The following is an 11,976-nucleotide window of genomic DNA, read 5'->3' as shown; positions in this document are numbered from 1 at the left end:
AACTTATGTCTTTAAGCAATGCATGGCCAGCTTCATGAAATAGGGACTGCTTCCACTATCGAGGCTGGCTCATTGATGAAGTGTTTAGAGTCATCTGAGTCCATCCGAATGTCCACATTTCTATTCTTGGGGTGTTACTTTACACAAATATCTATTTTTCCTTTTACAAAATTACCAGATAAGACTGTGAATTTAGTGCATATTATATTTTAACAACCCATAGAATCAGGCTCCAATTTTCAGTTGTCTCAGTAAGAAATAAGAGGATAAAGCTGGAGAGATGGCTCAGTGGTTAAGAGGACTGACTGCTCTTGCAGAGGACCCAGGTTCCATTCCCAGCACCCACATGGCAACTAACAGCCATCTGTAACTCCAGTTCCAGAGAAATCCGACGCCCTCTGCTGGCCTCTGCAGGAATTGCACAACATGACTGCACTTATACACATGCATGCAATATGCTCATACACATAAAAGAAAAATGATACAAAATATTTTTTAAAAAAGAATTATGAAGATAGCTGGATATGGTGGTAGGTGTGCATGTTCCCAAATACTCAGGTGGCTGATGCAGGAGTATGGTTTGAGCCCAGGAGTTCAGCGCCTGCCTGGACAACATAGTGAGTTGCTATCTATTATATTTTTAAAAATAAAAATATAGGAATAATGGAAACCCATAGTCCTACCTTCAGCTAATAGTTTAATGCTAACATTATTTTCTCTCTTTAAACTCTAGAGTATTCAGCCTACTTCACAATTCTTCATTTCACTGGTAATGTTAAAATAATCTGTAGTATCAACTACTTACTGGTCCATCTAGCATTACCTTCGGTAGGTACTCTTTGTAACTGCCAGTTGATGATTTGGTTGCTTTGCCACTGTGTGCCACAGCGTCACATCCTCTAATAATAACAGAATTATCACTGCTGTCAAACTCAGTCACATTGTAGAATTAATGCCATTTTCCAATTTTCATGCAATGCTACAGGTGCTACAATCTGCATTACTACATCTGGTATTGACTGGGCTTTGGGTTCAGAGAAGAGAAGCCACTCTAGTTAGATTTAAGAAGGAAGCAATTTATTGCAGGGTATCAAATAGCTTGCAGAATCATTTTGGAGGACTGAAGAAATATGTTCAATTGAGCCTTCAAGAATGACTCAAAACCACATCCCCAAACCATGCCATACAAAAGAGCTATTGTCTTTCTACACAGAAAATTTCTGGTTCCAGAACCACATAATTATTCTCACAGTCAGGAAGCTGTTATTACTGCTACCAAGTCCAGAATCATCTCACACATCATATAACCTGCACAAGTGAAAGACTGCTGCCTGACTTGCACCTTGACTCTCATGTCATTCGTGATTGAGCCTTCTGCTAACTGTGCTGAAGTGACCAATCTCCTAAACCACTGTGCTCATAGGGAGAAGCAGCAAAAATGAAGCACAGGCCATATTAGAATTGACTTGATATAAACCACTTTCAGAACTTCACCTGCAAAAGAACTGTGTTTATATGCATACTTTATCATCCATAGGACAGGAAAACACTAGAATAAGGATGGAGTAGAGTTGAACAGTAAACCAGGACATTTCTCCCTTAGCAAAGACTTGGTATGTTTTCCTTGAGCCTCAATTACAGGATCACTGGAAGCTCAGAGTTTATTGTGTGATTCTGTTCTTGTTCTATTTTATTTCTCTTGGTTTTTCTGCTTCAAAAATGCACATAGGCCTTATAAGGCTTCTAATAAGAATGTCACTGGAGGGATTGCAGAGATGATTCAGCACTTAAGAGAACTTGCTGCTCTTGCAGAGGATCCAGGTTTGGTTCCCAGCAACAATATGGCAGCTCACAACCGTCTGTAACCAGTTCCAGGGGGATCCGATGCCCTCTCTTGGCTTCCACAGGCACTGCAAGCATGTGGTATACTTACATATAGGCATGCCAAACACTTGTACACATTAAATACATGTTTTAAAAAAGAATGTGAACTTACACTGAGGAAACCTGGGTACACTAACTTGATGTAGTAGGCCTTGGCCTTAACAAAAGTGACAGAATGTATGAATTCCAGTGTGCATGGGGGGCTATGGGAGGGTGCCAGTAGGGAAAAGGGTATAAAAATGGTTAAGATTGATTGAAGTGTTCTGCATGAAATACTCAAAGATTCAAGAAAAACAAATTTTAGAAAGAAGAATCTGGCCAAACTCCACCACTTCATTATCTTCTAATAGAAATAAAAACACACTAAGCATATGATGATGTTTTATTTTTCCTCAAGATTTCTTAGGTTATAAAAGAAGGCCACATCAAGAAGCACAAGATCATGTTCTTCCTAAAGTTTGCACTCTCCATATATGACTATTCCCTTCCATATGAAGCCTTTTGAAAAACAGTTTGCTCACCCTCTCTCTTAACCTCTCTTGAAATTCCAGGCTCCCCTGAAATTTTAGTGAACAATTTTTTTATTTCAATTACACACACATATTTCATATTTTCTCTATAATTCACTTAATGTGTTAATATTATATTTTATGAAAATTAACTTATGTTCTCATGTTTTCCAAAAGAATAAGAAAGGGAAAAGTAAGCAAGTACTAATCTGTATAAGATAGATTAAAATACCTTATTCTTCCCTGACTCAGGGAGTTAGTCTTTTTAGTCTTATGATTTATGGAACATATTAGTGTTAGTGGTTCCCTAGTTACTGATTAATGGCATCCTAAGTATCTTGCTTTAAGTAGTGAGACTTGCTCATGTCCTTACTTACCACTCCTGGAGGAATCTCCTTACATGACTGCAACTGAAATTTGGAGTTAGCTATGGCTCTCTTCTTAATTCTGGCAGTTCTCAGAGGCCTTGGATGATTATTCCTCCCCTAAACCTAGGATTGAATGGGAAATCTGAAATTAATTAAAATGGGCTTTTTGTCTGATCACTCATTTATACAGAAACAAAAATAGAATATAGCAAGACTGACACAGGTGTCCATAAAATTTCTACTTTCTCCCTTCCACCTTCTCCTTTTTTATCATTTCTTTAACAGGTTTCAATAGAAGTAATTCTTCCATTTGTTAATTCATTTATAGGATGGAATGTGAAATTTTTCATGTGTCTAAACTGTAATGAATAAATCAAACTAATTAACATTTCATCTCAAATTATTTTGTGCTAAGAAAATTTTAAATGTGCTCTTCTGGCAAATTTTAAATGCACATTACATTATTAACTATGATCCCCATGCTGCACAATATATTGATAAAACATTGTCTTACTGAAACTATACCCTTTGATGCATATATAGCTTCCTTCCCACCTATGAGGCTATGGCCTCCAGTAATATGAGAGCCCCTAGATGTGTCCTCCCCCTTTTATAACTTCACAAACCTTGATGAAAGATACGAACCATTCTTCTCTTCAACTTCACTGAGTTTGACTTTTGAGAATGTGCATATAAAATCATGTTATTTGTCTTTCTGGACTTGGCCTCTTTCACTTAACATAATGTCCCCTAGGTTTAGCCATATCGCAAGTGACAAAATTTTCTTCTTTTTAAGGCCAACTAGTATTTCAGTGTGTGTGTGTGTGTGTGTGTGTGTGTGTGTGTGTGTAAGACACATCTTTATCCATTCACCAATTTGATAGAAAAAGATTGTTTATATTTCTTGGCTATCATGAATAGTGTGGCTGAGATGTTTATGTGGATACAAGTGTCTCTGACATGCAGATTTCAACCCTTAGCTTTATCCTCAGTAGCGAGACTGCTGAATCATATGCTACTTCTCTTTTTAGTTATTGGAGGAAATGCCATAATGTTTGTGACAGTGACAGAACTAATTTACATTCTGACCAACAGTGTACAAAGGTTCATTTTCTCCACATCATTGCAATCACTTACTTTAGCCTTTTTAAAAATTTGTTTTTATCGTTTTGTGCATTTAATGCAGAATATCTCAGTCTTAATCACCTTTATAACCCCATCCCCACCAGCATCCTCCCATACTCCTCCAAGGAGTCCATATACACTATCATCCCCATGAAGTCCCACTGTGTCAAGTCAGTGTCTCCAGATGTTCCCCAGTGCAAGTTTATCCACTAAAGCCTAGTCAGCCTATCTAGAGTCCTAGAGTCCCATGTTTTAGGAAGATCAGCTCTTCTTCTCTAGGCAGCAATCATTTGTCAATACTTGTTCAGATTAAGATTGGGGTCTTCTGTTCATTTCCGCAGTTCTATGCTGGGTTTTTGTCTGCCTGAGTTTGCATGGGACTTGTGTATGCTGACACCATTGCTGTAGAATTATATGAGCAAGTTCCCAGGAGTTTGTAGGATTCTGTTTCCATATCGTCATGCACCTCCTCCCTGGCTCTTAGAATAATTCCAACCACTCTTCTTCCATGGTCTCTGAGCCTTGGGTGGGTGAAGTTTAATATAGGAATCCTATCCAAGGACAAGCATTCAGTAAACTCTTGATCTCTATGCTTTGGCAATACCAGAATTTGGTGCATATATGTTCACAATTGTAGTATCTTCTTGGTCAATTGTTCCTTTGATCAGAATGAAGAGCCCCTCTTTATCTCTTCTGATTAGTTTCAATTTGAAGTCTATTTTGTCAGATATTAGAATTGCAACTCTTGCTTTTTTCTTAGTACTATTCACTTGGAATATTTTTTTACATCCTTTCATCTTAAGGTAGTGCCTGTCCTTGAAGGTGAGATGGGTTTTTGCAGACAACAAAAAGATGGATTTTGTTTCTTAATCCATTCAACTACCCTGAGTCTTTTTATTTTATTTTATGTGTATGTGTGTATTGCCTGCATGTAGATAAGTGCACCCATGTCATGCAATGCCTGCAGAGGACAGAAGAGGCTATCAGAGCCCCAGGAACTGGAGTTACAGACAGTTGTTAGCTGCCATATGGGTGCTTGGATTCAAACCTGGGTCTTCTGCAAGAACAGCCAGTGTTCTTAACCACTGAGCTGTCTCTCCAGCCCCAGCCTGGTTTTGTGACTGGTGAGTTCAGTCCATTGATATTTAAAGTTATTAATGAAATATGTGTATTGATTCCTGTCATTTTGGTTTCTGTTTGCAATCTTGGTCTAACTGTGCGTTTCCACAGTTATACCTTCATTTAGTTCTTTCTGTTACCCCTTGGGTATAGTCATTCCTTTCTTCAGCTCTTTGTATTGTTTCAAGAATTCTCTGAAGCACTGTTTCTGTGGACATGAATTCTTTTAGTCTATGTCATGGAAATTTTTCTTTCACCTTCAACTATAATAGATATTTTTGTTGGGTAAAGTATTGTGGATTGGTATCTGTGGTCATTTAGAACTGGGAATACTTTGGTCCAGGTCATTCTGGCTTTCATAGTTTACACTGAAAAGTCAACTGTAATTCTAATGGGTTTTTCCTTTATATGTCACTTGTTTTTCTTTTGCAGCTTTCAGTATTCTCTCTTTGTTCTTTAAATTTAGTGTTTTTACTGTGATATGTCATGGAGAGATTCTTTTCTGGTCCTATCTATTTGTTGTTCTATGTGCTTTTTGTATCTGTATGGACATGTCTTTCTTTAATTTAGGGAAATTTTCTTCTACAGTCCTGTTGAAGATCTTGTCCATACCATTATCCTGAGATTCTTCTCCTTCCTATATGCCCATGGTACATAAATTTGGTCTTTTAATGGTGTCCCACATTTCCCTCATATTCCATTCCTGTGTTTTCTTAAATTTTTCATAATCTTTGCTTGAGCAGTCCAATTTGTCAATTTTATCTTCCACTTTAATATTCTGTTTTCCATTTCATTTCCTCTATTGTTGAGGATTTCTCCTGTCTCTGATTGGCTTATTGAGTGTTTCACTTCCTTCTTCGTTTCAGCCTGAGTAGTCTTCAGTATTTCTAACTCTTTTGTGAATTCACTTAGACTATTAACCCTATCTTCTTTCAGCTCTTTGATTTCTTTGTGTTCTTTAAATTCATTTAATTCTTTTATCATTTTTATAATTGTTCTTTTGAATTCTGTGTCCTGTGTTATCTCTATGGGATTTTCATTGTACACCTCCTCTATAGGACTGTTGGTGCTTGGTGGGGACATATTATTTAGGATTTTTATGTTATTGTTGTTGTTGTTGTGACTTTAGAATGTGGATTCCTTTTGTTGTTTCTGATTCTTGTGTCAGACTCAAGCCTTCTTTTGTTGATTTTAAGTCTGTTTCTGTTTGCATACTTGATGTGCCTTTGTTTTCTTATTGGGTATGAAAATCTGGTTGGTCTAATCTTCAGGTTTTCTCTTTTAATTTTATATTGGAGGGGCCAGATCACTTTAGCCCTGCTGCTTAGGAGTTCCCTCAGAGGCCCAAGTTGGATGAGGATCAGATACTCTCAGGCTTCCTCCTAAGGTCTGGGTCCCTCTAGTCAGCAAGCACAGTACAATTTTGGAGGTTTGCTAGGTACAGGTAGGATTCAGGTGATCTCAGGCAGTCAGAGAAGGAGGCTGGTCTCAGAAATTGCAAGCAAGTTGGGGCTGGGGACGGCCAGGGTAGAAGGCTGGTCTCAGGTGCACAAAGGCAAGTTGGGGGTGGGGGCAGGCTGTGAAGGCTCTAGGAAACTAGACTGAAGAACTGAGTTGGTCTGGGTGCAAATGATCAGGACACAGTTGGTGGGTCTGGGCCAAGAGGGTAGTCCAGAGGTCTAGGGTGCTAAGAGCACAAGCAGGCCCGTGCCCAGGGCTTGAAGGAGAAAAACATGTGGGGGTACTTTTAGCCTTTTAAAAATAGCCATTCTAACAGGTGGAAAGTAGTAACTCACTGTGGTTTCAATTTGTACTTCCTGAATAATTACTAATATGAAAGGAATTTTGCTTTATTTTGTCGCACAGTACATGTGTTGGTTATTTATCGTATTTTAGAAATGTCTCTTTGAGACTTTGCTCCATGTCATGGTCTGAATGTCTATATCTGCTTCTACCAAATTAAAACAAAGAAATATATTGCAACACATAGCATTAATAACTGAATTAAACATTAATTAGGTCAGTGGAAGAGTGGATGGGGGAAATGTCAGGGGGTCCCGCCTCAAGATGAAGACCTACAAGTGATAGATTCTGAGTGAGAACAAATCAGTTTTCTTTAGGGATGACCTTCCAGAGATATTGTCTAATCACAAATGGGCAGCCCTAAACACGAGTACACAAGCACCATTAAATGGATCAATGCCATATATATTTTCAAGGAAGAGAATAAGAAATTGAGAGGGAGTGAGAAGACATGGGAGGAGTTGGAAAAGGACTAAGAGGGACTGAAATAACAAAGACAATATTCATGTATGAAATGTAAAAAAAAAAACTGCTTCAAAGACATGCCCACAATAAAAAGAGTTAATTAGGTTAAGAGGGATCAGTACCCTTAAAAAAGAGGCCTGAGAGAGGTTATCAGTCTTCTTTGCCCTGTGAAGACATCATGGAGGTACCATTTATGAAGCAGAATGTGAGCCCTCAATGAACAGGCTTGTGTCTTTGTTTTTGTTCTCCAAATCTCCATAACTAAGAGCAATAAATGTACGGTATTTATAAATTACCTAGTTTAAGATATTTTGTTACAGCAAACGAAACAGACGAAGACAGCCATTTTTGAACAGATTGTTGTCTAGATAATGAGTTTTAGCTTTATACATAGTTTTGATATTTGCCCTTTATCAGATGAACAGATTGCAAATATTTTCTCTGAATCCATGAATTGTTTCTTCACTCCAGTGATTGCTTCCTGAACTACATCAGCACTTTTTTGATGCATTCCATTTTTTTGTTTTGTTTTATTTGTTGCCTATGCTTTTGGGTTCATATTCAAGAAACTTCCTATCATAATTTCATGGGGGGTTTTCCCGTTTTCATCTAGTGGTTCTACAATTTCAGGCTTTATAGTTAAGTCTTTAATCCATTTTGAAGTGATTTGTATTTGTTTTTAGGTAAGTATCCATTTTTATTCTTTTGCTAATAGATATTCAGTTGTCTTAATACCAGTTACTTAAAAGTCTTCTTTCTCCATGGGATGACCTAGTCAATGTTGTTAAAATATCAACTGACCATAAATCCTCATGTTTATTTCTGTACATAACTCTGTTAAAAATTATTTGGGGCTGGGAATATAGCCAGTGATAGAGTGCTTGCCTATCATGCATAAGCCTTGTATTCTAATCTCCAGCACTACAAAAATCTAGTAAAGAAAGAATTATGTAGGAAAAGGGGTACCATACCTTCCTTCAGTAGAGTTCAGTGAGGAACAGTCCTTTCTGCACCCAAAGTTGTGTACTTCCATTTACTTTTCATTGTAAATTCCTGTTCTGATTCTCAGTACTGATCAACTATTTTTCTTTTAATTTATTAGATTTTTAAATAATAAAAACTAGACAAAAATTTTTGAAAAGTCAAAGCTATAGTGATAAAGAGGAGACTAGTGACTGCCTGGACATTCAGGGGCAGTGGTGGATGTGACTACAAACAAGCAGCATGGGAGAGTACTATAAGGTGATGAAACTTTTCTGTATTCTATTAGTGATAGCGGCTTATCTACATGTCAAGAGTTAGAGAACTGGGGACTAGAGAGATAGATCAGTGGTTAAGAGCACTGGCTGTTCTTGCAGAAGACCCAGGTTTGATTTCCAGGACCCACATGTGAGCTAACAACAGTTCTACCTTCAGCTCCAGGGGATTCATGCTCTCTTTTGACATCTATGGACATTGCATGACATGATTGAACTTATGTACATGCAGACAATACACTCATACATATAAAATAGCAATAATAAATAAAATATTTAAAAAGAGTTGGGGAATTGCATGCCAATGAGATGGTCAATTTGATGATGTGATATTATAAAAAGAAAAAAAATTAAAGCAAAAGACAAAAGAATTTTTGTACTTCATAGGATATATCAAGAAATAAACAGAAGATGTGCTTTTCAGGGATTTCTTCTGAGGAGGGTGTTTAGAGAGCTGTGAAACAGGGACTAGACAAGTTTTTCCCCTTGTTTTTAACCTTTAACATGGATTGAAATTTTTAGGAAAAATCTCACTATGTAGTTCAAATTGGCCTCAAGCTTGTAACCCTTCTGCCTCCAGCTCCTCAGTGGATTACACTCATACACTTTCAGGCCCAGCTTTGTGCTTTCAATAATTTTTTGGAATCTTTTAAAATTTAAATCTTAATTTTATTTGTGTGTGGTATGTGTGTGTGTGTGTGTGTGTGTGTGTGTGTGTGTGTGTTATGTAGGTATGTAGGCAGGGGCACATATACCAGGACATGCATGTAGTTGTCAGAGGACAACTTTCAGGAGTTGATTCTCTCCTTCCACCGTGGGATCTGGGGATCAAACTCACTTCATCGTAAGAACTGATGTAGCTGGCCCTGGAAATTCTTAAATTATCTTGCTATATGTACCATAAGCATACATTTAGATGAATTCTTGTCAAGTGAATTCATCACTGAAGACACGTTATAGAGGTGCCTCCTGCTCCCTGCTAGTCACCATCCCTTTCCTTCTCTCCAGAGATAACTACAATAGTGATTACTAAAACCACAAGTTAGTTTTGCTTATTTTTAAAAATGGCATAAATGGAGGCTAGAGAGAAGAGCACTGGCTACTCTTGCACAGGACTTGGGGTTATCTCCCAGCACCCATGTGGTGTCTCACAACCATCTGTAACTCGAGTTCCAAGGGATCCAACACCCTCTTCCAGCCTCCACAATACATGTGCATGATACATTTACATATATGCAGCTATAACAGTCATACGCCTAAAATTTTAAGTTATTTTTTAAAAATTGTAGAAATGAAATCTCATAGCTATGATACAGTATGTATTCTCTTATGTTTGGCTTCTTAGCATTATGCTCATGGGTTGCCTCAATAGTTCATACCCTTTTATTGTGCTATAATATTTCATTGTATGGATTTAGTAAAAAATATTTACCATTTTCCTCTTGATGGAAACTAGTGTTCTTTCCAGTTTGAGAGTATTATAATGTGTCTGTGAAGATTCTTGTATTTTGTTACCCATATGCATGTATTTCTTTGGGGTGTTTCTATACCTGAGAATAGAATTACGGGGGCATATGTAACTCCATGTTGAATGTCTTCCTTTTATATTGATTTTTTTTGCAAATTTCCTTCAATATATTTTGATCATATTTGGACCCTTCTCCCCTATCTACAATCCTCTCATAGCCTCCCCCATTGGTTTTCACATACTCTATCATATATATTAATGTCTATCAAGTGAAGTTTGTGGCCTCAAATGTCCTTCAGTATGTGTTCATCCACTGGACCCTAGTTAACCTATCTAGTATCACACCCTTAAAAAATTCTCTCTCTCTCTCTCTCTCTCTCTCTCTCTCTCTCTCTCTCTCTCTCTGTCCTTCCCTCCCTCCCTCTCTTTCTCTGTTTCTCTCTCCCACTAGTTATCAACTACCAATAGTTCCTCAACTAAGGTTTTTACCCACTTCCCCTTGTCGATGCTGGGATTTTTGTCTGGCTTGAACTTGCATGGGTCTTCTGCATGCTGTCATTATTGCTGCAAGTTCATATGAGTAACTTTCCAGTTGTCTGGAAACCTCTGTTTCTCTGTGTTTATCATCCACTTCTAGCTCTTACAATCTTTCTTCCTTCTCTTACACAATGGTCCTTGAGCCTTGGGTGGCTGAAGTTTGATAGGTGTCATATTCATGGATAAATACTCTATAGTTTCTCATTCTCTGCACTGTGACCATTTGTAGCTTTGTAAGTTAATCATCTGTTGCATGAGGACGTTTTGCTGATGAGAGTAGAGAGATGCATTGATGTTCTTCCTGCTTCCTGTTCTGCTCTCTTCCCTGAGCCTTAGATGAGGTTGCTTTGTAGATGTGTGACTTGGGGCTGGGCATCTTACAGACTTATTCTCTGTGTTTGATCAATTGTGGGACTTTGTTATAGTCCCCATCTGTTATGGAACTAATCTCCTTTGATGAGTGGTGAGAGGTACACTTGTCTGTAATTATCAGGATACGTAATTAATATGGTAATAAATTACATTGATGCACGACCCACAGGCCTCTCTCTGGGGTAAATCAATCATGCCCTCCACACCTTGAATCCCCCAGCCTCATTCACCCTCCCATCTCCCCCTCCTTTCTCTCCTCCTAGCCTGGGTCCTGTCCCATTCCTTGTCTTGGCTCCCCAGACACCAGGGAAACCACCACTGCTTCCTGATCCTTTGCATCCAGACCAACCCAGTTCCTTCTCAGGACCTCAGGAGCCCTCAGGACCTGGCCCTTCCTTCACCTCCCTCTGCTTCCCTGGGCCTGCATGACCCTCAGGCCTCTCTTTGACCCACAGGCCTATCTCTGGGGTAAGTCCATGGTGCCCTCTGTGCCTTCACTCCCTCATCCTCATTCACCCTCCCCTGTCCCCTGCCCGGCTCTCCTCCTAGCCTGGGTCCTGTCGCATTCCTTGTCTTGGTGCCCCAGACACCAGGGTAACCACCACTGCTTCCTGATCCTTTGCATCCAGACCAACCCAGTTCCTTCTAGGGTCCCCAGGAGCCCTCTGGGCCTAGTCCCGCCCTCACCTCCCTCTGCTTCCCTGGGCTGCACAACCTGACAGCCTTTTTCCTGGACACCAGGGCTGACCTTTCCTCTTCCTGATCCTTTGAATCTAGACCAACCCAGTTCCTCAGTGTTGTCCCCAGGAGCCCTTGGGGCCTCTTCCCGCCCCCATCTCCCTATGCATCTCTGGGTGGCATGGCCATCAGCTGCCCTAGACCAGCATCTTTCCTGGGACCTGCTCCAGGCCAGTCCAACCCCCAAATTCCTGAGGCCAAAATCTTTCCTGGAGAGCTCCAAACCTTAGGAGAAAGCCTGAGAGCATCTGATCCTCATTTGACTTGGGCCTCTGTGGGAACTCCTGAAGACAAAAGCAATCTGGCCACTCCAATATAAAATCAAAAGAGAG

This window comes from Nannospalax galili, unplaced genomic scaffold (assembly GCF_000622305.1).
Source record: "Nannospalax galili isolate Female #2095 unplaced genomic scaffold, S.galili_v1.0 scaffold25, whole genome shotgun sequence".
In the NCBI taxonomy this organism is placed as follows: Eukaryota; Metazoa; Chordata; class Mammalia; order Rodentia; family Spalacidae; genus Nannospalax; species Nannospalax galili.
The sequence above is the reverse complement of the archived record's forward strand: the minus strand, read 5'-3'. Positions refer to the sequence as shown.